This window comes from Oryctolagus cuniculus, chromosome 7, assembly GCF_051225735.1.
Source record: "Oryctolagus cuniculus isolate XC-2025 breed Fujian yellow rabbit chromosome 7, ASM5122573v1, whole genome shotgun sequence".
Lineage (NCBI taxonomy): Eukaryota > Metazoa > Chordata > Mammalia > Lagomorpha > Leporidae > Oryctolagus > Oryctolagus cuniculus.
The window spans coordinates 15185746-15213275 of NC_142873.1; the positions used below are offsets into that span (position 1 = coordinate 15185746).

The following is a 27530-nucleotide window of genomic DNA, read 5'->3' on the forward strand; positions in this document are numbered from 1 at the left end:
ACAACATGCAGTTTTTGTCAAGAAGAATGAAGGTGACCCTGAAGGGGATTCCAAGATAATCAGGGCTCCTGCATCTGTTACCCAAGCTGACAGGCAAGACAGAAGCCATGGGACACTGCACTGACCAGCAGTAGAGGCTCCGGAAATGTTTGGGATAATGCTGCCACCCTCCTGGGCCCAGATGGCAGAGTTTGAACCAAAGAGAATTATCATGGAGAGGCAGAGACAGAGAGAAGGCCTTCCAATCACTGGTGCACTTCCCAATTGGGAACCATGGCCAGAGCTGGGCCAATCTGAGGCCATAAACCAGTAGTTTTTTCTGTGTCTCCCACATGAGTGCAAGAGCCCAAGGACTTGGACCATCTTCTACTGCCTTCCCAGGCCATAGCAGAGAGCTGGATCAGAGGAGGAGCAACCAGGACTCGAACAGGTGTCCATATAGGATGCCGGCATTCCAGGCGAATGCTTGGGCTAGTAAACCACTGCTCCATCACAGAAACTAGTTGTTTGAGAGGGAGAGACACAGAGAGTACTGCCACCCTCTGTTTCAGTCCTCGAATGTGTGCAACTGCCTGGCTGGACTGGGGCCAAAGTCAGGAGCAGGGAATTCGATCCAGGTCTCCCTGTGTGGGTGGCAGGAACCCAAGTACTTGATATCCTGGGGACGGGGTGGTCACAGACATGTGTGGGCACCTTTGGGGTTGTATTTCTACTTGTCTGCAGAAGGCCTCCTGCAGAGTTGGCCACCTCAGGCTGTTTTGTCCAACCAAGGACATGCTGTTGCCAAACCCCTTCCCATGTGTGATGAATGTCCTACGTTCTGAACACTGAGGGCCCCACATCTGCTTTCTCAGCTTCCCTGGCTCCACCATGTAGCAAGATCTCCATGGACTGGCCATTCTGACACAGTGACACCAGCTCTTGATGTGAAAGGAGAGACCCAAGGAGCAGGCACTGGGAAAATTCATGCTGGCTCCTTTAACATAATTACAGCCCATCTCAAGATCCTCACAGTGTCCAGGGACAGCAGAACCCTGTCCACGGGGAGTGTCTAGTTCCTAGGACCAGTGGTGTCACCTGTGCAGCCCAGGGTCTGTCACTCAGGGTGGGCTCAAGTGTCCTCCAATTGGGGGCTGCAGTGCCTGCTGGTCTGTCTGAGTGCACTCGTGCCTTCTTCCTGTCTCCCGTTCCTGGTGCACTGGGTCCCTGAAGATCCTCTGGACAATGCCTGTCACCTTCACACAGTGGATTTCAGACAAGCTCAGCCAGAATCCAATTCTGTTCCCTGCCTAGCAAGAAAGAGAAGGAAGAGGCCAGCGGTTCTCTCTGAGGCAGCTGTGTGCTGAGGGCTCTTCCTGGGCCTCCAGGATTCTCCTGATGAGCATGCCCCTCCCTCCCCCTCTGCACTCCAGGACAGCCACAGAGACACAGGGACTCCATGCCTGCTGTCAGCTGGGTTTCCCCTCCCCCATCCTTCTCCGGGCCCCAGGTCTAACCCAGTCCTGGAGGCCACAGGAAAACAACAGGAAAAGCACACTATGTTGCATTTTCAAAGCACCCAGCCCTAGCAACCTCCATGAATCTCTGGGAAGCTGAGCTTCCCTGTGGGGCACTTGGGGGTCACTCCTCCAACTTCTGAGAGGGCTCTCCGGACAGCAGCAGCTGAGATGAGCAGGCAGAGGTGGCTCCCAAAGGGCGGGTTTGCACCCTGGACCTCACAGGGACGTCTGCACTCTGCACATCGGGTCCCCAAGAATTGCCCTGACAACAGGCAGCAGGCTTTTTGTTTTTTAGAGAATTTTTATTCTTTTTTTAAAAATTTTATTTATTATTATTATTTTTTGACAGGCAGAGTGGACAGTGAGAGAGAGAGAAAGGTCTTCCCTCCGTTGGTTCACCCCCCAAATTCCCGCTAAGGCCGATGCACCGCGCTGATCCGAAGCAAGGATCCAGGTGCTTCTCCTGGTCTCCCTTGCTGGTGCAGGGCCCAAGCACTGACCTGGCCTAGAACCCGGGGTGTCGGCGCTGCAAGTGGAGGATTAACCTATCGAGCTGCTGCGCTGGCCACAGCAGTCTTTTAAATACAGCCTCCAGCAGGTTCCTCATTCGTGGCTCCACCCTGCCTCTGCACTGTGCTCTGTACCTGCGTCTTTAACAACATTGATGACCGAGCCGGAACACAGGGCGGTGCAGTGGGTTAAGTCCCCACGTGTGATCCCAACTCCCCAATCAACGCATGTAACAGGGAAATAACGGGACCCATGCTGTGGTTTATGGCACTGGTGATTGGGGTCAGGGACTAATCACTTCTTAATCAATACATTTCCGTGAGGAAAGTGCGTGGACGCACATGCGCACACACACACGCTGGAGTTCCGGGCACCACAGCCTGACAGCAACAGCAGCTCAGCGAGGGGCCAGGGCAGAGGGGACACAAAGAGCTCCCCCAGGGCAGCGCTGGTTTCTCCTCCGGACTCTGCTGCTCCCTCAGGATCCGGGCCAGAGAGACCCCGGGAAGAGTGGTCCACGGGCAAGGGAGGAAGGGTCGGGACCCCCAGAGAGAACGGAAGCCGGAGCTCGAGGTGGCAGAGCGATCATTAAATCCACAGAGGGGAAACCCCACAGGCCACAGCGCCACGCACCCGCTCCTCCGCCAGCTCCCACACAGCTGGGAAGGGCGGGGACACGGACACGCGGGACAAGCCCGCACCAGACCTTGGGCTCCCACAGGCCACGCCCACCGCCGCGCGGCCCGGCGCTTTCCCGCCCTCGGCTAGCCCCGCCCACCCACCCGTTGCCCTCAGCCCCTTGTGAAGCCCAGGACCCTTGCCCCGAGGGCGCCATCACGACCCCCAGCCCGGCCTGCAGGCCGCCGAGGGCCCTGGGGGCTGCCGCCCCCCTGGGGAACCCGGATGCGGACCCGCTTCAGAAAACAGAGCTGTGGACAATGGAGGACCCCGCGCCAGGGCTCCGGAGCGGGGACAGTGGTGCGGGGTCACTTGAGGGCCGCCTTCCGGAACCGGAGTCAGAGGAGAAGACAGGGAACCGCGCACGCGGGGCGGACCCCGCGCCGAGGGACAGGGTTCCAGGAGGACGGGTGCTGGCCCCAGGCTCAGGACTCCGCTCCTCGGGAGGAGGATGCGGGAGCCGCGCCCACAGCTCCCGGGAGGGCGGGAAGGGCCGGCCCCCTGGAGGAGGCCGCGGGGCTGCGGAGCCCGGGCGGCAGGGGGCGCTCTCCGGGACCACAGCCTCCTGCTGTTTGTAACTCCAGGCCTTTCATTCTTACTGTGGTGTTTATTCATTGGAGAGAGAGAATTACAGAGAGGGGAGAGGCAGGGAGAAAGGTCTTCCATGCTCTGGTTCGCTTTCCAGATGGCCACTACAAGGGGTCTCCCAGGCAGGAGCAGGCCCCAAGCCCTCAGGCCATCTTGCATGGCTTCCCCAGCCCATTAGGAGAGAGCCAGAAGGGAAGAGGGGCAGCCGGGACAGGAACCAGCGCCCATGGGGGAAGCCGGCTCTGCAGGTGGAGGCTTAGCTCACCGGGACACAGCACAGGCCGGGCCCACGACGTTTCCGGTGCTGTGCAGAGAAACTGACTTGAAACTTAGCAGACTCCAGGAGCTAGAATCCTGCTGTCTTTTCTCTTAGAGAGGGGAGGCCTTGCCTCCTGCATGGGGGCTTGTAGTGTATAACTTTGTTGCCTGCAGAAGTCTCTGAGGGTTAAAGTGCAGTTAAGGAAGTGAGGTTAAGGTGGCTGCAGGTCATCCCGCTCTGTCTTGGGCTCAGAGGCTCTGGAGCTGGCGCAGTCACACTAAGGAGAGGAGCCCAGGAGCTGCAGCGTGGGGGGGACAGGGTGTGCACAGAAGGGCAGGGTCAGGGTGAAGTTGGCACAGCGGGTTAGAGGGGGACCTGTTCACACTTTGGGATTAAGGAGTGAGAACCAGATTTGGGCCGTGCATGCACAGTCAAAAGTTTAAAATTTTTTCCTTTTACAATAGATATACTATACCTATACATAATAGAATATTTGTATATATGGAATCTATATTTGTCTAATTTGAGCCATTCAATTGACACCAATGTACAGGTAGGTGTACAACCAGGAATTTGAACGCGTAGGTCTTTTTTCCCAACACGTTGTGGAGTCCCCTTCTCCAAGTGGGAGGCACAGACTGTCCATGTTGCAGCTTTCTCACTTCCTGGCAAGGGCAGCCCAACCCCCAGTTTGTAAGAGAGCGGGGGTGGGGGGTGTCGAGAGTTATCTTTACATTCATGGACAAAAACCGCTGTCAAAAGTAACGTTATTAAAATAGATTTATTATCCCTGAAAAAAAAGTATGACAGCCTTACTGTTGATTATCTGAAAAACAGCAAAATATCAAATCATCAAAATCGTATCATTACAATTGATACCACAAATACTGAAACAAATACTCTATCACACAGCAATCCTTAAAAACATACAAATTAAATGAAAAATCTGGAGCCAGGGCCATGGCACAGTAAATTAATCCTCCACCTGTGATGCCGGCATGCCATATGTGTGCCTGTTTGAGTCCTGGCTGCTTTTCTTCCAATCCAGCTCTCTGCTGTGGCCTGGGAAAGCAGAAGATGGTCCAAGTCCTTGGGCCCCTGTGCCCACTTGTGAGACTGGGAAGAAGTTCCTTGTTCCTGGCTTCAGATCAGTGCAGCTCCTGCATTGTGGCCATTTGGGGAGTGAACCAACAGAAGGAAGACCTTTCTTTCTCTCTCTCCCTCTCACTGTCTGTAACTCTACCACTCAAATAAATAAATAAATAAAATCTTAATCTTTAAAAAAAGGAAATATAAAATTTTTTAAAAATTAGTGAAAAATCTCTCTTTGTATACCTCATTGTCACCCCCAATGGAATCAGCATTACTTTTCTGATTTTATTAATACATATCTAAATATACATTTCAGGGGATTCATTTATAGAAATCAAGCCACAATATTTGGCTTAGTTATTTGACAATAAGGAAACAAAGCTATTGCTATTGTCTGTGTGTGTGTGTGTGTGTGTCCAAACTCATGTTGAAAATTAGTCCTCCAGAGCAGGCCCCAGGGACAGGAGGGAGTCAGACTGGGAGGAGGCCTCGCAGGGGGCCGCTGCGGCAGCCTGGTGCAGCCATGTGACCATGGAGTTGGTGCCCTCCTGGATGGCGGGCCACTCCATGCTTTCCAGGTCAGTGGCCCGGTCTGAGCTGGCCGCCTCCTGGTTACAGTCCCGGGGCGCCTCTGCCAGCCACTAGTCCTGCCCGGCAGCCCATGCCTTGCAATGAGGGCCAGAGGCCGGAGACCGGCGCCTGGGCACGGCTGAGCCTATGCAGTGGTGCAGGAGTGCCTCCTCAGAGTGCAGGCTGGGGGAGCTGTCATGTCCACCTGCCCGGTGCAGGGCCTGGGGGACCATGGGCTCCCGGCCTCCCAGGTGGCTGGCCGGCCGCTCATATGGCTCTGGCTTGCTGAGCGAGCTGGCCAAGAAGCTCAGGGAGTAGCAAGGTGGGGTCTTGTCGGAGATCACCCGGGGCTGGGCCCAGGGGTGCAGCTGGACCTGAGCAGCCGCCTTGGCTGGGGCCGGGGCCTCCTTCCCGCCCCGCTTCAGAGCCCGCGGGATGGCAGATGGTCGCCACGGGGGCAGCCCGGCCGAGGAGGGCGCCTCATCAGAGTCCTAGAAGCAGTACCCGGCCTCCTCGGTGGGCATCCTGAGGCACAGGGACTACCCCCCCTTCATCCTAAGCCCAGTCCAAATGGGCACTTGGGAGCCGGACCAGGGGCAGCTCCAGACTGGCCCGGCTCCTGCCTGTGCCCCGGGCCTGCTCTGGGCTCCAGCTGGTGCCCCCGGCCTTGAGCCAGTGCCCCGAGACCTGGCTAGAGGGGGCTGCAAGGCCGGGGGGCTCCTGCCTGTCCAGCCAGCCTCAGGGCTGCTCCCTGGGTGGCCCTTGCAGGGTCTTGTGGCTGAGGGACGCGGCGCTGGAGAAGCTGACCAGCATGCCTTCCGCCGAATTGGTTCACGAGTCATCCTCCCGGGCACCAGCTTGTAGACAGGGACGGGCAGCGCCCGGCGGCCGGGCACCAGCGCCGAGGCCACTTTGCGGAGTCACACGGGCACTGCGGCCCCTAGGCACTCGTGCAGCAGCTCCAGCTGCTGGTCCGCAGCCATGTGGTTGCGGGAGCCCGCGAGCGCCGGCCCCTCCTGGCATCCGGAGACTTCTCCCCAGCGGCACCAGGCGCCACCTCCATCCCAGCCAGTGCCGTGGTCGGGGCAGGCGGGCGGCAGCAGCCTCAGCTCCATGTCCTGCTGCTAGGAGTGCTCCTGCAGGGCGAGCACGCTGAGGTTGGAGGCGCAGAATTTCTCGTCCAGCTTCTCCACCGTGAAGCCCTCTGGGCGGCATGGTCTGTCGGGCAGCTCGCTGGGGCTCACCATGCCGCTGCCCAGCCTGCTACAGGGGTCACTGGCGATGGAGCTGGCGATGGACAGGCTCTGGAAGCTGCCCAGGGAGCTCACGGAGCTGCAGCGGCTCAGGACCAGCGGTATCTCCTGCACACAATTCTCGGAAGAGCTGGATGGCGTGGCATCCTCCATGCCCAGGCCTTGGCCACGGCCCCGCTGGGGCGCTGGGATGGCCATGGGCAGGGAGGAGGGCCCGTGCCACGCCCCGCCCAGCTCCGCCTCTTCGGGGCCGGCCTCCTCCAGGCCCTCCAGGGAGGAGTCGCTGTCCAGGTCTCTGGCCTCGCAGGGGCCCGGGCGTCCGGCGGAGGACAGCGAAGACAGCAAGCTGCAGCGGGACAGTGAGAGGGGCCCCTCCTATGCTACCAGCCTCTGGGGGCGGCCGGCCAGCCCACAGCTTCTCGGGCACCTGGCTCAGGCCCTCCGCTGGCAGCCAGGCCTGCTTCCAGGTCGCGGCGGGGGTTTGCCTTGGGGCCGCCGAGGGGGGGGGGCACGTGCTGATAGGTGGGCGACAGCTTGATGGTGCACACGCAGGCGTCGGCGCCAGCGGCGTCCCGGGTGGGCCCCTCGGCCTGGCTGCCCCCCGGGTCGAGGTCGAGCCAAGCTGGCTGCGGCTGCCCGCCCAGGAGCTCCTCGCGATGCTCGGCCAGCGGGCAGGGCTGCATGTGCTCCCGCGGGCAGTAGCTGGTGCTGCCGCTGTTAAAGCTGCGGTTGGACAGGCTGGCGTGGGCCGCCTTGAGCCGGAGCAGGGCGTGCGCCCGGCCCCCTACCTCCGGCCAGCCGCCTTCGGGGCCGCGGCAGAAGGAGCAGGACTGCGCCTGGCCCTCCTTCGGCGCCTCCTGCCGGGGATCCCTGGAGCTGAGGCTGAAGCTGTCAGTCGACGAGGTGTGCAAGCCCGAGATGTCCTCCACCAGACAGTCGATCCACGCCACCGCCAGCGCCAGCTTGGCCTTGGCCACGGCCGCCTCGCCGCCGGCCTCCTTCTCAAGCTCCAGGCCGCGGCGGACTGGCTGGGTGCGGGCCAGCGCCTGGCCCTGCAGGAAGGGGCTGCCCAGGAAGAAGAACAGCACGGCCGGGCTGGCGGGCTTGGGGTGGCTGCGGACAGGGATGGTGCGGCGTTGTCGTCGAAGCAGCCTGAGTCAGAGGCATAGTCCCGCGGCAGCCAGTCCAGGTGCCGCAGGGGCGGCAACAGCAGCCTCTTGGCGGCGGCCTCGGCGGCCTAGGGCAGGGCCTGCATCTCCAGAAGGCCGAGCGCCTGCACCAGGTGGCAGGCGTCGATCTCCGCCTCCAGCGCCCCTGCTTGCCAACGTAGAGGCTGGGCACGCAGGTGCCGTGGGATACGGCCTTGGCGGCTCCTGGTGCTTGGCAGGCCGGTGGGCCAGCAGGTTGCTCAGGGAGGTGGTACTGCCCATGGCGATCATCTTGTGCCTGGAGTGCACCAGGTTGCGCAGCATGCCCACGGCACCCAGGTCCCACAGCAGCTCCTGGTCCTGTGCGCTATGGGCCCACAGGTTCCAGAGCATGCCCCGCGCGTTGCTCACAATGGTCAGGCTGCGGGAGGTCAGGTGCTGCAGCAGCGTCTGCAGGCCTTTGTGGTCCCGGAGCACCGGCCTGGATGGGTGGAGGGTGGGAGCGGGGTTGGGTGTGGCCGAAACAGACGGCCCCGCCCCACCCTCTGGGATAGGGAGGCCAGTGCAGAGGGCCCAGCCCCATGCTCCTGGGATTGGGCGGCCAGAGCAGAAGGCCATGCCATGCCCTTTGGGGATTGGGCGGCAGTTGTGGGCATTTGAGGGCATGGACCAGCAGGTGGGAGGGGGGGTGTTGTGTCTATGTTTCTCAAATAAATTTTAAATTAAAAAAAAAAAGACCAGCGCCGCGGCTCACTAGGCCAATCCTTTGCCTGAGGCACCGGCACCCCGAGTTCTAGTCCCAGTTGGGGCACCAGTTCTGTCCTAGTGGCTCCTCTTCCAGTCCAGCTCTCTGCTGTTGCCCAGGAGGGCAGTGGAGGATGGCCCCAGTGCTTGGGCCCTGCACCCCATGGGAGACCAGGAGGAAGCACCTGGCTCCTGGCTTTGGATTGACGCAGTGCGCTGGCAACAGTGGCCATTTGGGGGGTGAGCCAACGGAAGGAAGACCTTTCTCTCTATTTCTCTCTCTCACTGTCTAACTCTGCCTGTCTAAAAAAGAAAAAGAAAAAAAGAAAATTAGTCCTCAATGTTACATGGTATTTGAGGTGAGGGTCTTTGGGAGGTCATTAGGATTAGATGAGGTATGGGAGTGGGGTTCCTGGGTTTGCATTAGTGCCTTTATAAGAAAAGCAGGAGAGACCAAAGCTCATACACTTTCTCTGTCTCAACATGAGCTGCCCTGCACAACTGCAGGACTCTACAGAGAGTTCCTTTCCAACCAGAAAGCTCCCATCAGATGCAGCCCCCAACTTTGGGCTTCCTAGTCTCCAAGAAATGGATTTCTTTTCTTAATAAATTATCCAGTCTTTGCTATTGGGTTACAGTAACAGAAAACAAATCCAGCCACCAGTTTCCTTAAAGCCTCAAAAGAACACCAGGGAGGGCAGTTTTCCCCATTGTCCAAAGATGACTTAGAACAATAATTCTGACTGAATTCTTCTCCCCTCTGCAGACTTACCTTCCTCGTGATGCTGGACATACTGGTGACCTGGGATGCTAGAGATGGTCACCCCGGAGAGGCTGCTCATACTGGGCATGGTGACATGGGTCATACTGGGACACTGGTCTCACTGCTCATGCCGGGGATGGTGACACTGGGGATCCAGAATCATTCCGGGGACACTGGTCATGAGGGGCTACTGCTCACACTGATGATGATACTGATAACACTTGGGATTTGCTTTGAGTCAGAAATATTTTGTAGTTGAGTCATCCAATTCTGTGTTTTTCAGAAATGTATTTTACCCTAATGTGAATACAGACCATTTTACTGGGCCGTCTTTTGATGCTGCATTCAATATCAAGTTCCTTGGCAGAAGAAAGAATGTGGTTAATTTACAGGGCTACCTCTGGATGATAGAGACTTCAACTGTCAAGAGCATTTTGATTGTTAGTTTTGAGTCTCTAATGTCTTCAGATGTAGATGTATTTGCTCATTCTGTGCCTCTCTGACTTATGGACCGCTTAGCTCTTTGCTCTCAACTAATTGATGATTGCAATGAAGCACTTGATCATGTTCATTACTACAAGTACTCAACAAGCTCATTAGTAGACTCACAAAAAAAGAGAGTTTTTTTTTTCAAAAAAGTGAATATTCAAATCAAACTAGATTTTTCCTAATAATTTCTGAAGTACATTTAAAACACATACCTCAAAATTTCAGATTCATATATAAACATCTTCTAAAATATTTGTTTATTTTAATTTTATTTGAGAGAGACAGATGAATATAGAGAAAGAAGCAGAGTGCTGCTGGTTCACTCCCCAAATGCTCATGACAGCCAGGGCTGGGTCAGGCTGAAGCCAGGAGTTTAGAACTCAATCCAAGTTCCCCACATGGGTGGCAGGGGCCCGAGTTCTATAGCCATCACCTGATGCCTCCCAGCATGCACCTTATCAGGAAGCTGGATTGGAAGCAAAGGATCCAGAACTCGAATCAGGCGTTCCTATATTGGATGTCTGTGTCCCAAGTGGCATCCCAGCTGTTGTGCCATTTAACCTCACCTTTCCCCAGTAAATGAGTTCTTTGGGGACAGGTAGTTGCATTAGAGCTCATTCTTTTAAAGTGTCTACATACTGAATAATTATTTACTGATCAAACCCAAACCTAGCATGTTCTTACATTCTCTCTAACCATTCTGCTTCACTCTCCTATTACTATCTCAGATAACCAATAGATTTCCATCAATAGTAGCTACTTGAATGAAGGGACAAAGACTCACATCTGCAGGGCTGGCACTGTGGCACAGCAGGTTAATTCTCAATGCTGGCATCCCATACTGGAGCCCTGGTTCAAGTTCTCAATGCTACACTTCAGCTCTACTTCTCTGCCACTGGGCCCAGGTAAGCAGCAGCACTGACCCAAGTATTTGGGCCCCTACTACCCATGTGGGAGACCTGGATGAGTTCCTGACTCTTAGCTTTGACTTCAGCCTGGCCCAGACCTGGCCACTGCAGCCATCTGGGGAGTGAACCATTGGGTGGAAGAGCTCTGTATCTCTCTCTCCCTCTCTCTTTCTAATTCTGCCTTACAAACAAATAAAATAAGTCTTAAAAAAAACAGCTTGTACTTGGGAAGTGTGGTTTCAGGAGATTTTTCAGGCTAAAGCAATGTGATGTTAAAATGCATGATGGGTCACAAGAATCTGATGGAGTAATCAGGATATTCAAACTAGAAATAGTCTGACACATTGGTTCCACTATGCAAGGGTGAGAATAAAAATGTTCCAGCAAACTTAGGAAAGTCTGGTTGTTCTGTAGCTGTGGCAATAAAGATCCGTGTTCATTGTTTAAACCTCTCTAAAAGATCAAGGACAATGCAGTTGTATGAATACACATTTGCAAAACTAAATTGTTGGTGTCAGCTCTCATTGTGAAAGTCAGCCCATCAGGGCAGACTCACCACCGAACTGTACCTCTGAGCACCAACAGCCAGCAGCACTCTCACCCGTGGAGCCACACTTAATGGTGATGCAAGCTCACTCCCCCTCTGAACATCCTTTAGTCCCTGAGCGCCACGCTGCCCCAAGCAGTCATGGACGATCAGCATTCTGCTATGCTCTGAGGGACTGTATCTGCAAGCAGAGTTTCCTCTTGTAATGCTAAGGCTTAACCACAGCTGTGTCTTTTTATCTCAGATCCTCAACAGTGGTCATTCTGGAGATTCTACTGAGACCATTCAATGACTCACCATAGACTGCTTGGAACACAGGTGCATTGACTGGGCCCTAAACTCCAGTTGCCCAATGGATCTGCAGTCAGGTAGAGATACTGGTAATTTGACTTCTGACTAGTTCCACTGGGCTCTTGATGCTCAGTGTATTTTACTATCTCAGAGTTTGTGACTGTCTTGATCCTTATTATGTCACCAAGACAGAACACTTGAGACTAGATAATCATAAAGGGAAGAAGTTGGGGGCCGGTGCTGTGGCAGAGCAGGTAAGGCAGCCGCCTGCAGTGCTGGCTTCTCATATGGGCACCAGTTCTAGTCTCAGCTGCTCCACTTCTGATTCAGCTCTCTACTATGGCCTAGGAAAGCAGCAGAAGATGTACCAAGTCCTTGGGCCCCTGCACCCACGTGGAAGACCTGGACGAAGCTCCTGGCTCCTGGCTTCAGTTCAGCACAGCTCTGACCATTGTGGCCATCTAGGGAGTGAACCAGCGATTGAAGACCTCTCTCTCTCTCTCTCTCTCTCTCTCTGCCTCTGCCCCTCTGTAACTCTTTCAAGTAAAGAAATAAAGTCTTAAAAAAATAAAGGAAAGAAGTTTATTAAGCTCATGGTTCTAGGGACTAAAAGTCTAAGATGCAGTTGTTTATGTATACAAAGTCTTAACGTGATAGGTTTTTGTCTGATGATTGTAAAGGGAGTCATTCTAGAAGGCATAGGTTAGATGGACATCCAAGCCAAGCCAAGCCAAGTCTGAGGGCTAATGAATTGAGGATCACTAGACCAGTGACAAATGTGTGTCAAAGCAATTGGTGGAATTTTGTTTTAGAACCACACAGAACTCTTGTATGGGAAATCCTGACTGGTCACTTTGTGAAAGCATGCCACTTAGTTCAGCCTGTTTTCCAGCTCAACTGATTGTTGTATTGGTTGGGGACCCTAAGGCACTGTGCACAAACACAAACTGTTGACTAACCAGAGTGACCTGTTGGTTTATCTGTGTGAAAGTCTCTTCTCCTTTAAGAAATAGCTAACTCTTTCCACTTTTCATGACAACTACCAGCAGTTTGTTTTACTTACTGAGAAATTTCTGACAAATGAAAATCAAAGTTAACTTATTTTAGAGAATCTCTCAAAAAATAGGAAACAAACCGCAAGAGAGCTGGTTAAGCCACCACCTTTGATGCCAGAACCCACATGAGCCCGTTTGAGTCTTGTGCCTGAAAAAGTAGCAGAGAGTGGCCAAAGTCCTTTGGCCCTGCCACCTACATGGGAGACCCAGATGGCATTCCAGGCTCCAGGCTTCAGCTTGGCTGAGCCCTGGCCATTGCAGCCATTTGGGGAGTGAACCAGCAGATGGAAGATCTCTCCCTCTCTACCTCTGCCTTTCAAATAAATAAATAAATCTTGATATCTCAAAGACTGCAAGCTTCCAAACCCTGCCCTCCTTGCATTTCTCTGTCTTGTGTTATTTCTATTCAGCTTTATCTGACTGACTATGTGAACTAATCTTCCTTTGGGGTTTCTCAGGAAAAATGCAATCATCTTGCAAAATTGCCAAGCAAAAAATCAGGGGGATGGGGAAGACGTGTCTGCCAGCTCCTCAGTGCTCATGGTGTGTGGGCAGAGACAGCCACTGTAAGGTGAGGCCGTATAACTGCAGAGACAATGGTCAGACACAGGACCTAACTCCCGGTGACGTGGATAAAGTGTCCGAGGAAGATCTGTGCAGGAGGCGACACTTAAGTAGCAACCAGACGAAAGATGAGCGGGAAGAGCAGTCAGGTGGAGACTGGCTTGTGCAAAGGCCCTGAGGCAGCCCACACATAGCTGACCTGCCCCCACAACTCGGGCTCATCTTGGCTGCCCCTGAACGGGGGCCCAGCTAGTGTAAGGCTGGGATGGGTGTTATTTGAGCAGAGCTTTGAGTAAGGAAAGAGAGCTCCCAGCATTCCCTGTGCAGAAGAGGACTTTTCATGGAGAGTGGGCAGATCCTGGTCCCTGTGTTAATCCAGAGCTCAGACCTCATTTGGTTTTGAAGCTGTCTTGGGTCATTTGTTTGAAAGACAGAATGACACATGCACACACACACACACACACACAGAGAGAGAGAGAGAGAGAGAGAGGTCTTCCATCCACTGGTTCACTCCCCAAGTGGCCCCATCGGACAGGGCTGGGCCAGGCCAAAGCCAGGAGCTTCTTCCAGGTCTCCCATGTGGGTGCAGGGCCCCAGCACTCAGGCTGTCTTCCACTGTTTTCCCAGCCATCTGCATGGGAACTGGAGCAGCCGGGACTCGAACTGGTGCCCATGGTGCAAGTGGCAACCCATGCCGGCTCCGGGACAGGGAAGGCATGTTTTAGTCTTTTCTCCTTCTCCTTCTCTCCGTCCTCTTCCCCCTCCCCTTCCCTCTCCTCCTGATTCAAGATTTTATTTATTTGAGAGGTACACTTACAATGAAAGGGAGAGAGAGAGAGATCTTCCATCTGCTGTATGGCCTCTGCATTACAAAATAAAGCCCTAGATATCCTCAAAAAGAAAAAAAAAAAGAATCCATGTATGGTCTCAGGAGATGACCTGTATTATCATTTCTAAATTGTAGCCTCAATTATTTTGTGATAAAAAATACAAACAGCAGAGAGGTGGTCAGCAGGAAGGTTAGTAGTACAAGGGGTTATTGTGAAGTCTTGTTCTACGTATCTCCAGCTCTCTCCAGAAAAGACAACCTGGGCAAAGCACCCAAATATCCATTGCCTTCACCAAGTCCAGCCTACATATTGCATGGGGCAATTGTACCCAGCATTAAGAGCTTCCAGATAACTCACTTTTTAAAAAGTTTTTATTTATTTTGAAAGTCGGAGTTACAGAGAAAGAAGGAGAAACAGAGATCTTCCATCCATGTGTTCACTCCTCAGATGGCTGCAACCACGAAGGCTGGGCCAGGGGAAAGCTGGGGGCTCATCCAGGTCTCCCACCTGAGGGACAGGGGCCAAACACTTGGGCATCTTCTGCTGTTATTCCCATTATCAGGGAGCTGGACTGAAAGAGAGGCAGCCATAAACAAACTGGCACTGAACATGGAATGCCAGCATTGCAAGTGGCAGGCTTACCCACTATGCCACAATGGGGCCCCAGTACTCACTGTTTACATCTCATGATTGACAAGCACCTGATTCCACTGTGTTTGCAGGAAGGCAAGGGTGGGAATGAAGTAGTCACCAGGCTTTCACTCTGGATAGGATTGTTGGAAATGCTGGAAACAAGAGAAAACCACACGTCACACACTCAAGGTCAAGCAGAGGAGGGAGGGTAATAATCCAAAGAATGGATTCTAAAATAGACTGTAAAAAAATAAAAGGACTAGAAATGGAGAGTATACTCATTATAGAGCCATGACAAGGATTCCGGTATAAGTAAATCTGGGAGAGAAATGAGCAAGTATAATCGTGGACTTGGAAAAATGTTCTACTTGTGACGGATGGTGTCTGAATCTGACTTTCAAGTATGCTTTGTATCTGAATGTGTGAAAATTATGCAGGAATCTGGTCATGAAGCACCAAGAGGGCCTAACTTAAGGTGTTTCTGTTGTGTTCTAAAAGACGTGAGGGACACCTGTAGGGCTTTACTTTCTTAAGTGGCACTGTTATATTATAGAATGTGCTTAAACAGAAACTAAATGAACAAAACTAAGTTTTATATCTGAAAATGCACAGGAGTTTATTTCAGTCTGGAGGCTGGGGTTCAAGGCCAAGGCTCCAGCAGACTCTGAGGAGGGCACAGCCATGTCCTCTCCCCCGTGAGTCCCACCACTTATCACCTCCCAGTCCCACCCCCTGGGGGGTGAGGGCTTCAACCTGACACTTGGTGGTAGCCCGGTGCCTCCCCTGCCAGATGAGCCAAGGGTGCTGTTGCCCCCTGGGGTGGGAGGGGCTGGGCAGGTCGGGTGTCTGCACCCCAGCAGCCAAGCTCTGATGGCCTCCCAGGGATGGACAGGGCAGGACACCAGGGTGGGGAGGACAAGGCCAGAGGCACGGCTGCCCGGCCCCTCGGCACCTGCCCTCACCTCACTGCCTGGGCACTGACCAGAACCTGGCCCCATCCCTGGCTCCTCGCACTGTTAGGCCATCTTTGTAGAGCCCACGAGCACATGGTGGACACAGAAGGAGGACAGTGGACACTGGAGGAAAAACTTGGTGAAAACGGTGCCCCAGGAAACTTCGCCAAGGCCTCCTGGGAGCTTCTGAGTGGGGAGGCGGAGAGGAGAGAGGCAGTGGAGCTCCCCCCCACCACGGTCCCCTCATCCTCACAGTGGGAGGCACTGTCCCTGTAGCCCCTGTCCTTGTGGTCAGAGCCCAGCAGGTGCCGGGAGCACTCAAAGGGGACGAGGGTGGGGCTGCTGACCCCCAGGGCCACTTTTGCTGCTTGGGGTGGGACAGGTGCATAACAGGAGGTGAGGGGTGGGGGCGCTGTGGCTCATGCCCAAGGGAGGAGCAGGCAGAGACTGGGGCAGGCGGCCTGGGAGGGGGTTTGGGGTCTGGTCTGCCAGCACCTCTTCATGGTGCAGCATGGGCAGAGACAGGGCACGGCTGGGCTCCCCCACCTGCCTGGGAGGGGTCTCCATGCTCCTCGGCAGGAAGCAAGAGCCTGCCTGGACGGTTAGTCCCCTGCTGTCTGCAGCTCCAGGGAAGCTCCAAGCAGGGTCCACTCAGGATTTTCAGGCTCACTGGGCCCCCCATGGCCCGAGATGGGGAGCAGCCCCGTGAGTGACTTCCAGGAAAGCACTCAGCAGCAGCCCTGAGACTCAGGCCAGGGCCAAGGTGGGAGGCAGCTTCAGGCCCAAAGAGGGGCTTCCAGGCACAGCATGAGGGCGTGGCCTGGTCCTGGGCGAGACCTGGGCTGCTGCTTCAGCCTCCCAGCTCTAGGCGTGCGCCAGGGTCCCCAGCCTTGGGACGACCCTCCCAGGAAGCTGTCCCTTTACTCCCGGGGCCAAAAAGATGGAGGCTGGTCATCCCACTGGGACCCACCCTGGTGCCAGGCTCCTCCTGATCTGGGGCGCTGCGTGGGCCATACCCCGAGGCTGAAGATGACAGGGCGCCATGGCTGGGTCAGTGCAGCCAGCAGCCCGAGTCCACCCCTCTCTGGGCTCTGGCCTTCAGCCGCTTCAGGCCGCGGTGGCTGGGGTCCACCAGGAGGCCGCTCTGGGCTGCTGTCCAGGCTTCTGCGTGGCGCTGCTGCTCCAGGCAGCGTTGCCCCTGGTGCAGGAACTAGCGGATGGTGGGGGTCCGGCCCAGCTGACCCCACAGGCTGCTCTGGGCAGGGGCAGGTGCCAGCGTGAGGGCCCGGCTGAAGGCCGCCGCGGCCCCCACCTCGTCCCCAGGCTCAGCAGCAGGTGGCCTTCAGAACAGAGGTCCTCCGCCCACCGCGGGAGGTCCCCATCGCCTGCACCCTCCTGGAGCAGTTGGTCCAGGTCCCTGAGGGCTAGGTCGCATTCCCGCAGCTGGGCCAGGCAGGTGGCACGCAGGCGCAGGTGGCAGGTGCCCCCACCACCAGCCAGCACGGCCAGGGAGCTGAAGCCCAGCGCCTGCCGCAGCCGCCCCATGTCCAGGAGGGCATTGGCTTCCCGGGCAGCGGCCTGCTCAGAGGGAGGGAGGGAGAGAGCCTGGGTCTGCCCAGCCCGCGCCCAGCGCCGCCCACCTCTGGGGCCCCCTCCCCGTGCTCCCTGCGTCCCAGCTGGCTCTGCAGCCCCTCCCGCTGGCCTCCGCAGGCTGTCCCCGCCCCCAGGACAGCGGCCCACCGGCCTCCGTGACCCAAAGCCGGGAAGGCAGCGAACCAACCGAGGGACGAGCAGGCTGCTGACCAGGCCTCGGCGCTTCAGCCACTCCCGGCCCCACCTCACCCTCCGGACGGCAGGGCCGGCGGGGAGTGCCCAGCTCTGGCCATGCCGCCGGCGCCTTCCTTTCCAGGCCGAGCTGAAGCCCCCTCGGTCACCCTCCTGGGCTCATGAACTCCCGGGAGAGGCTGTACAGAGACCCCGCGCCAGACTGCGGCCCGGCCCGGAGGGCGCGCTCAGGCCCCACACAGCTGGGCTGGGTGTGCAGCGGAAGGAGTGCGCAGACCAAGTGGGGGGCACCGGCCGCCAGCCACCGGAAGTGGGGAACTGCTACTTCCGGTTCTGCTCGCGTCGCTCAGCAGCCTCTTGGACTCCAGAGGCAAGCCCGCAGCTTCTCAGAGATGCTGCCTCAGCCCTGCCTCTGAGCTCAGAAGCCCCGCCCAGTTCCTCCTAGAGCCAAGGGATCCCTGCCAGGTGCTTATCATAGTTCTGAGACCCCGCCTCCATGCCCAGAGGCCCCCAGCATGCTCCCCAAGTCGAGAGGCCCAGCCCAGCGCCCCCCCCCCCGCCCAGTACCCGCTCAGTACCCCGCCCAGCCCCGTCTCCAGCCCCAGAGGCCCCGCCCGGCCCCACATCAGAGCCTTGACCCCCGCGCGTGTTCCCGGATCCGGGCTCCGGTACCCAGCCCACCATCGGGTGCTGTTGGTTGAGGCCGCGGGAGCCCCCGGCATGCGCAGGCCCGGGAGAAGCTGTGGCACCGCCCTGCACGAGGCGGGCTTGGTGCAGCGCGGGCTCCGAGGGGTCTCCCTCGGCCCCCCCGGAGGCTTACGCCCCCTGCGAGCGAGCCCAGAGGCCCTTGGCCATAGCGGCCGGCCGGAGACCCGGGTCCAGCTGGTGATGCTGCTCGCGCGCATCGCACACGCGACGCTCACCCCGAGGGCGCACCTGGGCGAGGCTTTGCTGCTGGGAGGCCTCCAGCAGCCGCAGCAGGAAGCCCAGGTCCGCGGCATCCTGCTTGGCCAGGCCCTGCAGGTCTCGGGCCGCGGCCCGCAAGTCTCCCTGCTTCAGCAGGAGCAGGCCCCGCCCGGGCCGCCGCGGACTCCTGAGCGGCGTGCAGGGCCCCTGCAGACGGGCACCGGCTGCCTCATAGCTGCTTGTGGGGGTGGGAGGGGGTGTGTGGGCGTGGGCGAGGGTCTGCGAGCAGAGGCACGCGGATTCACCTGCTGCACAGCCCCTGCCTCTCCCCCATGGTCACAGCAAGGGGTGGTCCCCACACCAGCCCCAGCAGAACCGGAAGTAGGGACACCGCTCTCAGGAAGCTGCTGGCACAGCACAAGGGAGATGTGGGGCAAGGCCACCCGGGCAGGGCCGGACCTCCGCGGGGCACAGAGGGAGGTCAGTGGTCATGGCTGAGGCCTCAGAAGTCACTGCCGTCCAGGGTCGCTTTCCCGGCGGATCAGGTCAAAGGGTGGCGCAGGCCGGGCATACCCAGCGCCATGAGGGCGTCCGCCAGCAGCAGGTGCCACTGGGCTGTGCGCCGTCCATCTGGACCAGTGCCTCCCCAGCGGCCAGAAGGCCCTGGGCGTCGTCCTCCTGGAGGGGCCGGCTCAGCAGCGCCCAGCAGTGAGCGTGCAGGCCTTGCTCGAGGAGGCCCTGGGCGTCGCGCCTCAGAGAGTGGAGCTCAGGGACCACAGCGGCTGGGTCCAGCTTCAGGGCAGAGATGATGTCGGCCACGGCTTCCTGGAAGGGAGGCGGGCGGGGGTGGGACTCCGTCTGGAGGGGCTGCCCTGCCTGCCGCACTCTGGCCATGACAATGAACCCCATTACCGCCCACCCCATTTCTACTGGGCACCAGAAGGGATCTCTCGCCGGCCTCTATCCTGAAGTGAGCTACCCAGAGCCCCTGAACAAGGCTGGACACGGCCCCCAGAGCACACCCTGCCATCACCTGGTCAAAGGCGCCGCCCTGGGCACGGGCTGGGTGGCCATGGCCACAGCCGGCCTCTGCCTGGGGGCTCTGGGAGACGGAGGGCACCGCCCCCCGGCGGGGCCCTGTGCTAAGTGTAGAAGACCTCGGGGCTTGGGGGGCCGAGGCCCACCTGCCTACCCTGGGCGGGGTCCCGTGGTCAGCACCTCTAGGTGTAGAAGATGACCTTGGGGCCCGGGGGGCTCGGGGGCCCCGTGCTAGGTGTAGGGGTCTTGCAGGAGGGCTTCAGCAGTCCTTGAAAACGCGTGTTATGCAGAGTCTGCATGAGCTTTGCTTTTTTTGTTCTTTGCGCCATTTCCCACTTGCTTTCTGAAGGGGGCGCCTGCCTGGCTCTGGGGTCAGGGTCTCTCCCTCCTCTGTGGGTCTCTCTAAATGTCGGTGCTTCGCGGGGAAATCCACCAGGCACAAAGCCTTTCCTGGTTGGGGGTCTCGGACGCCCCAGATGGGGCCCTGGACTGTTGCCGGTCCGCTCGGGTCTCCGTCTCTCTCTCCGTGGCTTCCTCCAGGCGGTCTCACGTTCCAAGGAGGGGGCTCGCTGCATCCAGTCTCCCAGGCCACTGGGGTGGGATCCCCTCCTCCTGCAGGTGAGTCCTGGCGTCCACCCCTCATTTCTCAGCGTTGGTGGCAGGCAGTGTCCCTGGCCTGGACAAGCCTCTTCACCAGCTACAGGGGGAGCCGGTCACTGCAGCCCCTCAGGCACGGCTGCCCGATCCTCCTCGTGCTCCCGAGACTCTGGGGGTGCTCCCAACTCGCCCCTGGATTGGAGCCCAGAAAGTGCAGGGTGTGGCTCTGCTATGCCTTCGCGCGGCTGGGGTGGGGGTCTCAGGGTCGCCAGGCTCCCACACACAGGTGAACACCTTGCCAGCTGGAGTTGGAAGAAGGCTCCCAGATCCTCAAGCTCAGAGCCAGGAACAAAGCAGGAAGGCTCTGGGAGGACAGACCCCACCTCCCGAGGCGGTCCCCAAGGAGACCCCCTGCTGCCACCTGCCGGCGGCTCATGCATGCTCCAGTGCCTTGGCCAGCAGCTCCTGTTCCAGGATGCTGTTGCCCCCAGGGCTAGGGGGATGCCGGGGAGAGGCGGACAGGACCCTTGGCCAGGCCTCCCCAGCCTGAAGTCCCCCCCTCCGCACCTAACCTGCTGCCCCTGTTCCAAGAGTGTGGCCCCTGGAGCATGCACGCAGGTGTGAGTGGGTCTCACCCAGGAGCAGAGGGGTCGCAGGGCCAGACAGGTAGGGCCCTGAGGGCCGGGAGCCTCCCTTAACCACTGGGGGACAACTGCCCTGGCTGTGTCCTGGACAGCCTGCCAGGTGGAGCACGGAAGACGGGGTCAGGGGCAGAGCCCCCACCTGGGCTCCTCATCTGGTGGGCATTGAAGGTGAAGCCCCTGCGAAGCTGCAGCAGCGCCAGCCGCACCAGCACCTCGGCCACCAGCGGTCCCTGCGCCAGCGCCGCCTGCAGGGCCCTGTGAGTGTCATCCAGGTGGCCCAGGCGGCCCAGGGCATCGGTGGCCAGCAGGCGCGCAGCCTCATCCTCGACGTCCAGCTCCATTAGCAATGAGGCCAGCTGGTACACACCGCGGGCATCCCTGCGGGAAGGTGGCTCAGGCTGGGCCTGCCACGCACCTCTCATCCACACAGGTGTGGGGGGGTGCACAGGCCTCCCTGTGCACCTGGCCTGTGCAGCCCTTCTGGTCGGGCCGTGGAGACACTGGGCTCCCAGAGGGACCCTCACGGGCTGCGCTGACCGCAGGACCCTGATTGCCCTTCCTGGTGGCTGACCCTGGACCCCAGCCTCTGGCTCCAGCCTCCTGCCACCCCGTGGGTGGGTATTCTTCAGACAGCAGGCCTGGGGGTGGGCAGAGGGTCAGCAGGAGGGCTGACCCTGAGCAGACTCTGCCTCAGTTCTCTGTTCTGCAGAAGCAGGAGCGAGCCATTTGGCCCTGTGGGCTCAGGGGCGCAGGTCGGGGGCAGACTGGATGATGGTGACACTTCCCAGAGAGAATGGAGGGAGTCCCTGGTCCTGAGGGTTTCTCCTCCCCCGGGGATCCAGCAGGGGACTGCAGGATCTGTGTGTGTGCTGATGTCACCGCTGCCCCCTGCCCGCTGAAGCACCTCCCACACACCTCCCCCCAACTGAGGAGAACAAATGGCAGCAGCTGGAGATTCACCCGTTGGGTCCTTAAGTCTCTCAAATGGGGGGAGGGGCTTCTGAAGTCAGGGGCCATGCAGGGGAGCTGCTCCCTGACCCAGCACCCCCAGGGCCATCTCCATGGTGAGGGGAGGGGGGATGCCACCTAGAGGCCTTGGAACTAAGAGCAAAACATCTGGGGCTGTCGGGTGGGAGCAGGTGCACACCTGATACACACCTGGCGCAGCCAAGCTCAGCGCTGTGACTGGTATGTGAACAGAGAAAGGAGGACCAGAAGGAAATGGAACCGGGAGTGACGGGTGCTGTTGTCTCTCAGTGTCTGGCAGAGGGGTGTGTCCAACCCAGAGCCCAAGGTGTCCCCTGTGTCCAGGGAGCTCGCCCAGAACAGGAAGAAACATCGCCGCCGCCTTGCAGGACCAGACAGGAACAGCAGCCCTGGCAGGGGCGTGGAGGTACTACTGGCAGCCTGACTTTGGCAACCCGGCGGGGGGCGGGGGCAGGCACTGCAGCATCTGGCGGCCCTCCTCCTGCAGCATGATCAGCAGCAGCCCGCGCTGGTTCCAGGGCACGAAGGCCTTGGAGGCCAACCAGTGCTTCCTCTGGCCAAAGCCCGCACGCGGTGACATAATCCATTGTGCCCAGGAAGGCGCTGCCGGCCAGACCCGCAACAGCCCGCGGGTGCAGCCCTCTCTGCTCCACCACCGCGGGGAAGTCCTCCCAGGCTCCCTGTGCTTCCCTGGGGTGCAGCACACAAAAGCCGCACAGCGCCAGCAGTGGTGCATGCTCCCCCAGCAGCTGTGCATGCTCCCCAGCGAGGTCCTCCGCGGCGTCCCCAGGGCCAGTGGGCCGCAGAAGGCCCTCGCACAGAGCCCGGGCATCCGGTATGTCCCCGGCCAGCAGCAGGCACTCGGCCAGGCGGGTGCCCAGCGCAGGCTAGGCCCCGGCTGGTGCCATGTGGAGCAGGATTCAGAGCGCCCAAGTCACCTGTGCCAGCAGCTCGCAGTCCGCATCTTCGCGGAGCTCGGGGCGGCTCCACACGGCCTCCTGGAAGCAGGCGAAGCCCAGGTCCGCGGCCTCCTGGGCCTGGGCCCGGACGCGCTCCTGGTCCCGGATGGACAGCACGGCCTGGAACTGCCAGCGCGCGGCGGAGGGGCTCTCGCGGAAGGCGTCGTGCAGATGCCGCAGCATGTCCTCCGCGAGGCCGTCCAGGAAGAAGGCGGCGGCAGCGCGCGTGACCAGCAGGGTGGCCAGGCGCTCACCTAGGGGACAGACAGACGTTGGGGACCCCCTGAGAGGTGGCACCCGAGGCCTCTTGCCCTGCCCTGGGGCTTTGGACCCCTTGCGGTTACTTTCACTCTGGCGTCCAGCAGTCCAGAACTTGGGGCCGCGAGGATACGGGGGTCTTGAAGCCCCTCAGGGACAGAGCAGGGTGGGAAGCAGACCCCATAACCAGCTTGGGGTGGGCGGCGCTGACCCCAGCACCGCTGTGTCCGCCTCACCCCAGACCAAGTGGAGCTGGAGCTGGAGCTTCCTCGCCCCCTGGCGGTCACTGAGGGAATTGGAGCACTGAGGTTTCTAGGGGGACCGGCCCTGGCTCTGACTGCGCATGGAGGGGCCTTGGGTTTCTTGCCTGCTGGGGGCTACCTGGAGACCCCAGGCTTCCGTGCCTCTCTGGACTGGATCTCCCTGTCAGGCCAGGGGGGAGGAGGAGGCAGCGGTGCCGCTGCCGAGCCCTGGACCCTTTCCTGGGTCCCCTTGCCTGTGACCTCTTCCACCTGGGCCCAGAAGTGCCAGTGGTCGGCACACCTGTGAGGTCGGCCTGTGAGGACCCAGTGGGTCAGGCCGGGCCTGGTGCGCCGCGAACATCCCCGTCACACGTGTGTGCACGGAGCTGTGTGAGAGGGAAGGCAGCGCAGCAGGCCCAGGGCCAGGAGGAGCCCAAGGTTCTGTCTCCCCCAGCCATACTCCATGGGAGGGGCCCTCAGCGCCCAGGAGAGCTCCCGGCCCAGCCCGGTTGTCCGACCCTGTGCCCGGCGTTCCTCCCAAGTCCTGCAGGCTCTCAGCGCTACCTTTAAACTCAGCAGCAATGGCAGCAGCGGCAATCCTCTACACCCAGACCCCATGGCGGGCAGGAGGCCTGGCACGTGCACACATGTGCACCCGGCTGTGGCTGTCCCCACTTCACGTCGGCCAGAGTCCAGTGTGAGATCAACCCTGAGACTACCACCACTGCCAAGAGGCCCCGGCCTCGTGCCAGCAGTCGCGAGCCCCTGTTGTTGGTCGCTGCTGCACAGAGCAAGGCCGGCCCGAGCTGTACATGTGTTCACGGATCCCGGGGATCGGCATCCCAGGAGACCCCAGGGGTCTGGGGTGTGGGGAGTTCCTTACCCCTCTCCTTCTGAGAGTCTGGTCACACACGTGGGGCTTCCTGTTGTGGCCCAGGGGTCACAGGCCACAGGTCACAGACCTGGGGCATCCTGGTGTGGCCCGGGGTCACAGGTCACAGGTCACAGACCTAGGGCATCCTGGTGTGGCCCGGGGTCACAGGTCACACACCTGGGGCATCCTGGTGTGGCCCGGGGTCACAGGTCACAGGTCACACACCTGGGGCATCCTGGTGTGGCCCGGGGTCACAGGTCACACACCTGGGGTGTCCTGGTGTGACCCGGGGGCTGCACCTCAATTCTCACTCCGTCCTCACGTCCACTGACTCTTCTGCCACCTCTGATGTGTTTCAGATCTAGAATTTTTGTGGCTCTCTGTGCAATGTCTGCTGACATTGGACAGTGGATGATGGCCCAAGTGCTTGGGCCCCTGCACCTTGTGGGAGACTCTGATGGAGCTCCTGGCTCCAGCCTGGCCCAGCCTGCATCATGGCAGCCATTTGGGGAATGAACCAGTGAATGGAAGCTCTCTCTCTGGAATTCTGCCTTTAAATAGGGAGTTGCTCTGGCTCCTAGGAGGGGACTTCAGAAACACATGATGTCATGTCTGCTGTGCTGGATTGGTGGAGCGCCTAACATGGTCACATGGCCAGGCAGCTCCTGCCCGGGGCCCACCTCTCCCTTCTCTGCACTTCCTGGGGAACATCCCTGAATGGAAGGCAGGCAGGTGCCGGAGCCGTGTTGCCCGCATGTTCACCGGGAGACTGGCGTCAGAGCTGCCCTTGGCCTGTGACCTGCTGCCATTTGTCCTGTGCCCAGTGTGGCCATGTGCCACCAGGGGCAGGGAAACAGCCTTTGCCATGGCCTCCACAACACATGCCAGCGTCCACCCCACTCGTGGCAGTGGTACGTGGAGGCCCCCAACCCTGCCCTGTCCGGTGGGGTCCGTGCCTCTGGGGTGCATCCAGCCAGCTTTTGTCCCTTTATGAGATCGACGTTTCAGAGCCCCTCTTGGGGCCACCACTGCCGGGCCTGTGGTGCCGCTCCTGGTGCCGCTCCTGGTGCCTGCTGTGACCTCCCAGACTGCAGAACTGTGTGCCAGGGGACTTCTGACCCTCGCACAGGTTCCAGTCTGGTCTGGTCTAGTCTGGTCGGGTTTGCTGAGTGCTCCCAGCACTTCAGACAGTGACCTGGAGCCTGGAACACAAGTGCCATAGGCAGCCGCACTTGCTGCCCTCTCAGGGTGAGCCGGCTCCTGCGGGTGGCTGCTCACCCCCAAGTGACCCGGGTCCTGCCGACCACGGTTCTCTGCCCACCTCAGAGCCAAGGTGGACATGGCCCAGCCCGGCAGAGTCCCAGCACACTTGGCTCCCCGTTGTCTGCTCCTCCTCTCCCAGGTACTCCTCCCTCCAGGTATACCCCTCCCACAGGTAATCCTACCCCCAGGTATTCCCCCCCCAGCTTCTCCTCCCCCCAGGTCCTCGTCCACCCCAGGTACTCCTCCCCCAGCTGCTCCTCCACCCAGCTGCTCACCCCAGCTCCTCCTCCTCCCTCCCCTGTCTCTCTCACTGGCTCCTCCTTTGGGGAGCACCATGGGGGTTTGCTTATGGACACTGCAGGGAACACACCCCAGCCTACCATGATTGCTCCATGTGCTCTTGTTGGCCCTGTACACCTGCGGTGGCTGGGCCAGTGAGGACACCCCCGGGACCCCTAAGCTGGGGCCAAGCCCTCAGTGAGAGGTAGCTGGCCACTGGCCCCTCCAGGCCTCTGGCCCTGTGTCTCCCTCCACCTTTCCCTGTCTCTGAAGCCTGGCCTGCAGACCGAGCCGCCCATGGCACCAGGCTCCATGGCAGCCACCAAAGCGCATGTTCCTCGATCGGCTCACAGTGTCTTCCAGCACTTCACGGTGACACGGCTTTAAGGCTCTGGGATGCATTTTCGCTGGCTCTGCACCGCAACCATTGGAGACAGGTGTAGCCGCTGTCCCATGCACACCTGGGAGCCAGCGTGGAGTGGCCACGCAGCTTCAGGAGCTCATGGAGTCGTAGTGCAGGCTGCGTCCCCTGCACACGGTGCCTGCCCCCGGAAGGGGAGCCGCTAAGGCCCAGGGGCAGCAGCGTCTCAACCTGGGGGTCTGGGAACCCTGACATCGCCCCACCCAGTGCAGGGTCCAGGGCTGACTCACGCCCCTCCTTCCAGGGCTGAATCCAGCAGTGCTGCCGGCCCAGGGAAGCCTCAGACCCTCCTGTCCACTCCCTCCTGCTCTGACCCCTCCTCTCTCACGGGGCCCAGGGTCTCTGCATTCCCACTCTTCTGGAACATTCTCTGCACAGCAGCCAGAGGCCATGGAGAGAGGCTTAGCCGCTCCACAGGCTAAGACCCCCAATGGCTGCTCCCCGCAACGCGTGTAGGATCCAGGTCCTCAATCCCCCACCCTGAGGCCGCCCCATCCCTCCTGCTGCCCCCTTGGCTGCCCCTGCAGGTTCTGCTCCTGCAGCTGGGAGGACTCACACGACAGCTGCTCCGAGAACCCGCCCCAATCAGAGCTGCAGCCCTGCTGGTTCTCAAAGACCCAGTTTTGGTGATTTCTTTCCTGGGTGCTCCATGAGGGCAGAGGCGGGTCTGCCGAGTCATGTTGGCATCCCCAGCCCCGCCCAAGGGGCAGACTTGCTTGCCTACATTGGCTACAGCCTGTGGGGGCCAACTGAAGGGCTTGGCTGCACATTGCCAGGCAGTCCGCGTAGCTGCCACTTCCCAGCAGTGCCTCAGGTGACAGGGTGGTGCTTGGGGTGTCCTCAGGCTCCATGGCCACCAGGACCCACCAGCCATCCTTGTCCCCAGCCCCCGCAGCTCCGAGATGTGGCTCTGCAGGGCGTGGAGCACCGCGGGGAGGTAGGGCCGCTGGTGGGTGTGGACAAAGGCCAGGGTGTGGTCAGCACTGGTGGCAAAGGCACCCAGGTAGTCAGCCACAGCTTCCGCAGCCCGAGCCCCAGACAGCACCCAGGCCAGGGCACGGCTCAGTTGCAGCTCCAGCATGGACTGGGAGTGGGAGTCCAGCAGCTGGCTATAGCACAAAGCCACCTCCTTGTGGTGCCCGCGGGCCAGTAGCCTGGCCAGCCCATGCAGCACCGCGGCCAGGTGGTCTGGGCAGAGGGCGCCGAGTAAGGCGGAGGCCAGGGTGGCCATCAGGGAGACTACGGCCATGCATCCCAGTGCACAGTGGGGATCCAGCTGTTGCCGTGGCACCAGGCCTCCAGGGTGTCCAGCATGGCCACCCCTGGGCCTTGGTCAGGGCGCTCCTCATGCTGTGCACAGCTGAGGGGGTGTGGCAGCTGAAGGCCGCCAGGTAGAAAGCCATGGCCAGTGAGGGCTCTCCCAGGGCCAGGTGCCAGTTCCCCTTCTGGCAGAGTCTGGCCTCAAGCTCCTGGGCCATCGCAGCCCCCGGTGGGGTCGTGTTAGGTTCTCACGGTACCTCGGGGGGAGCAGTGTGGTTAGTTCACCAGGCAGTGCTTAGAGCTGCCTCCTGCCCTTCCCACTGGGACCCCTGGGGGGCTGTTTGCAGTGCCCACTCCATGGCCAGCCCTGGGGTCTCCCAATGCCCTCTCAGCCCGTAGCTGTCTCTGGGACCTCAGCTCCCTCCTCTACTCCAGTGCCCTGAGAACACCTGAGCCCTGAGCGCCCCTGGGGAGCAGTTGGTGACCTGAGGGGTCAGGACCCCGGGGCAAGGTCACCTTGCTGTACACTGCCCACACAGGCAGGAACCATGCAGGCTCTCACAGCCCACTGCCCACGGTTGGGTGGGGCTGGCCAGGGCAGACTCAGTTCTGAAAGGGGGATGGGGGCCAGCCCTGCCCCTCC

General features: G+C 59.5%; 2 pseudogenes; both read right to left on the reverse strand.

Moving 5' to 3' along the window:
• Positions 1-5060: 5060 nt before the first annotated feature.
• Positions 5061-9192, reverse strand: LOC100340624 (adenomatous polyposis coli protein 2 pseudogene; annotated as a pseudogene).
• A 7233-nt stretch (positions 9193-16425) lies between these two features.
• Positions 16426-27105, reverse strand: LOC103345898 (uncharacterized; annotated as a pseudogene).
• Positions 27106-27530: the final 425 nt, after the last annotated feature.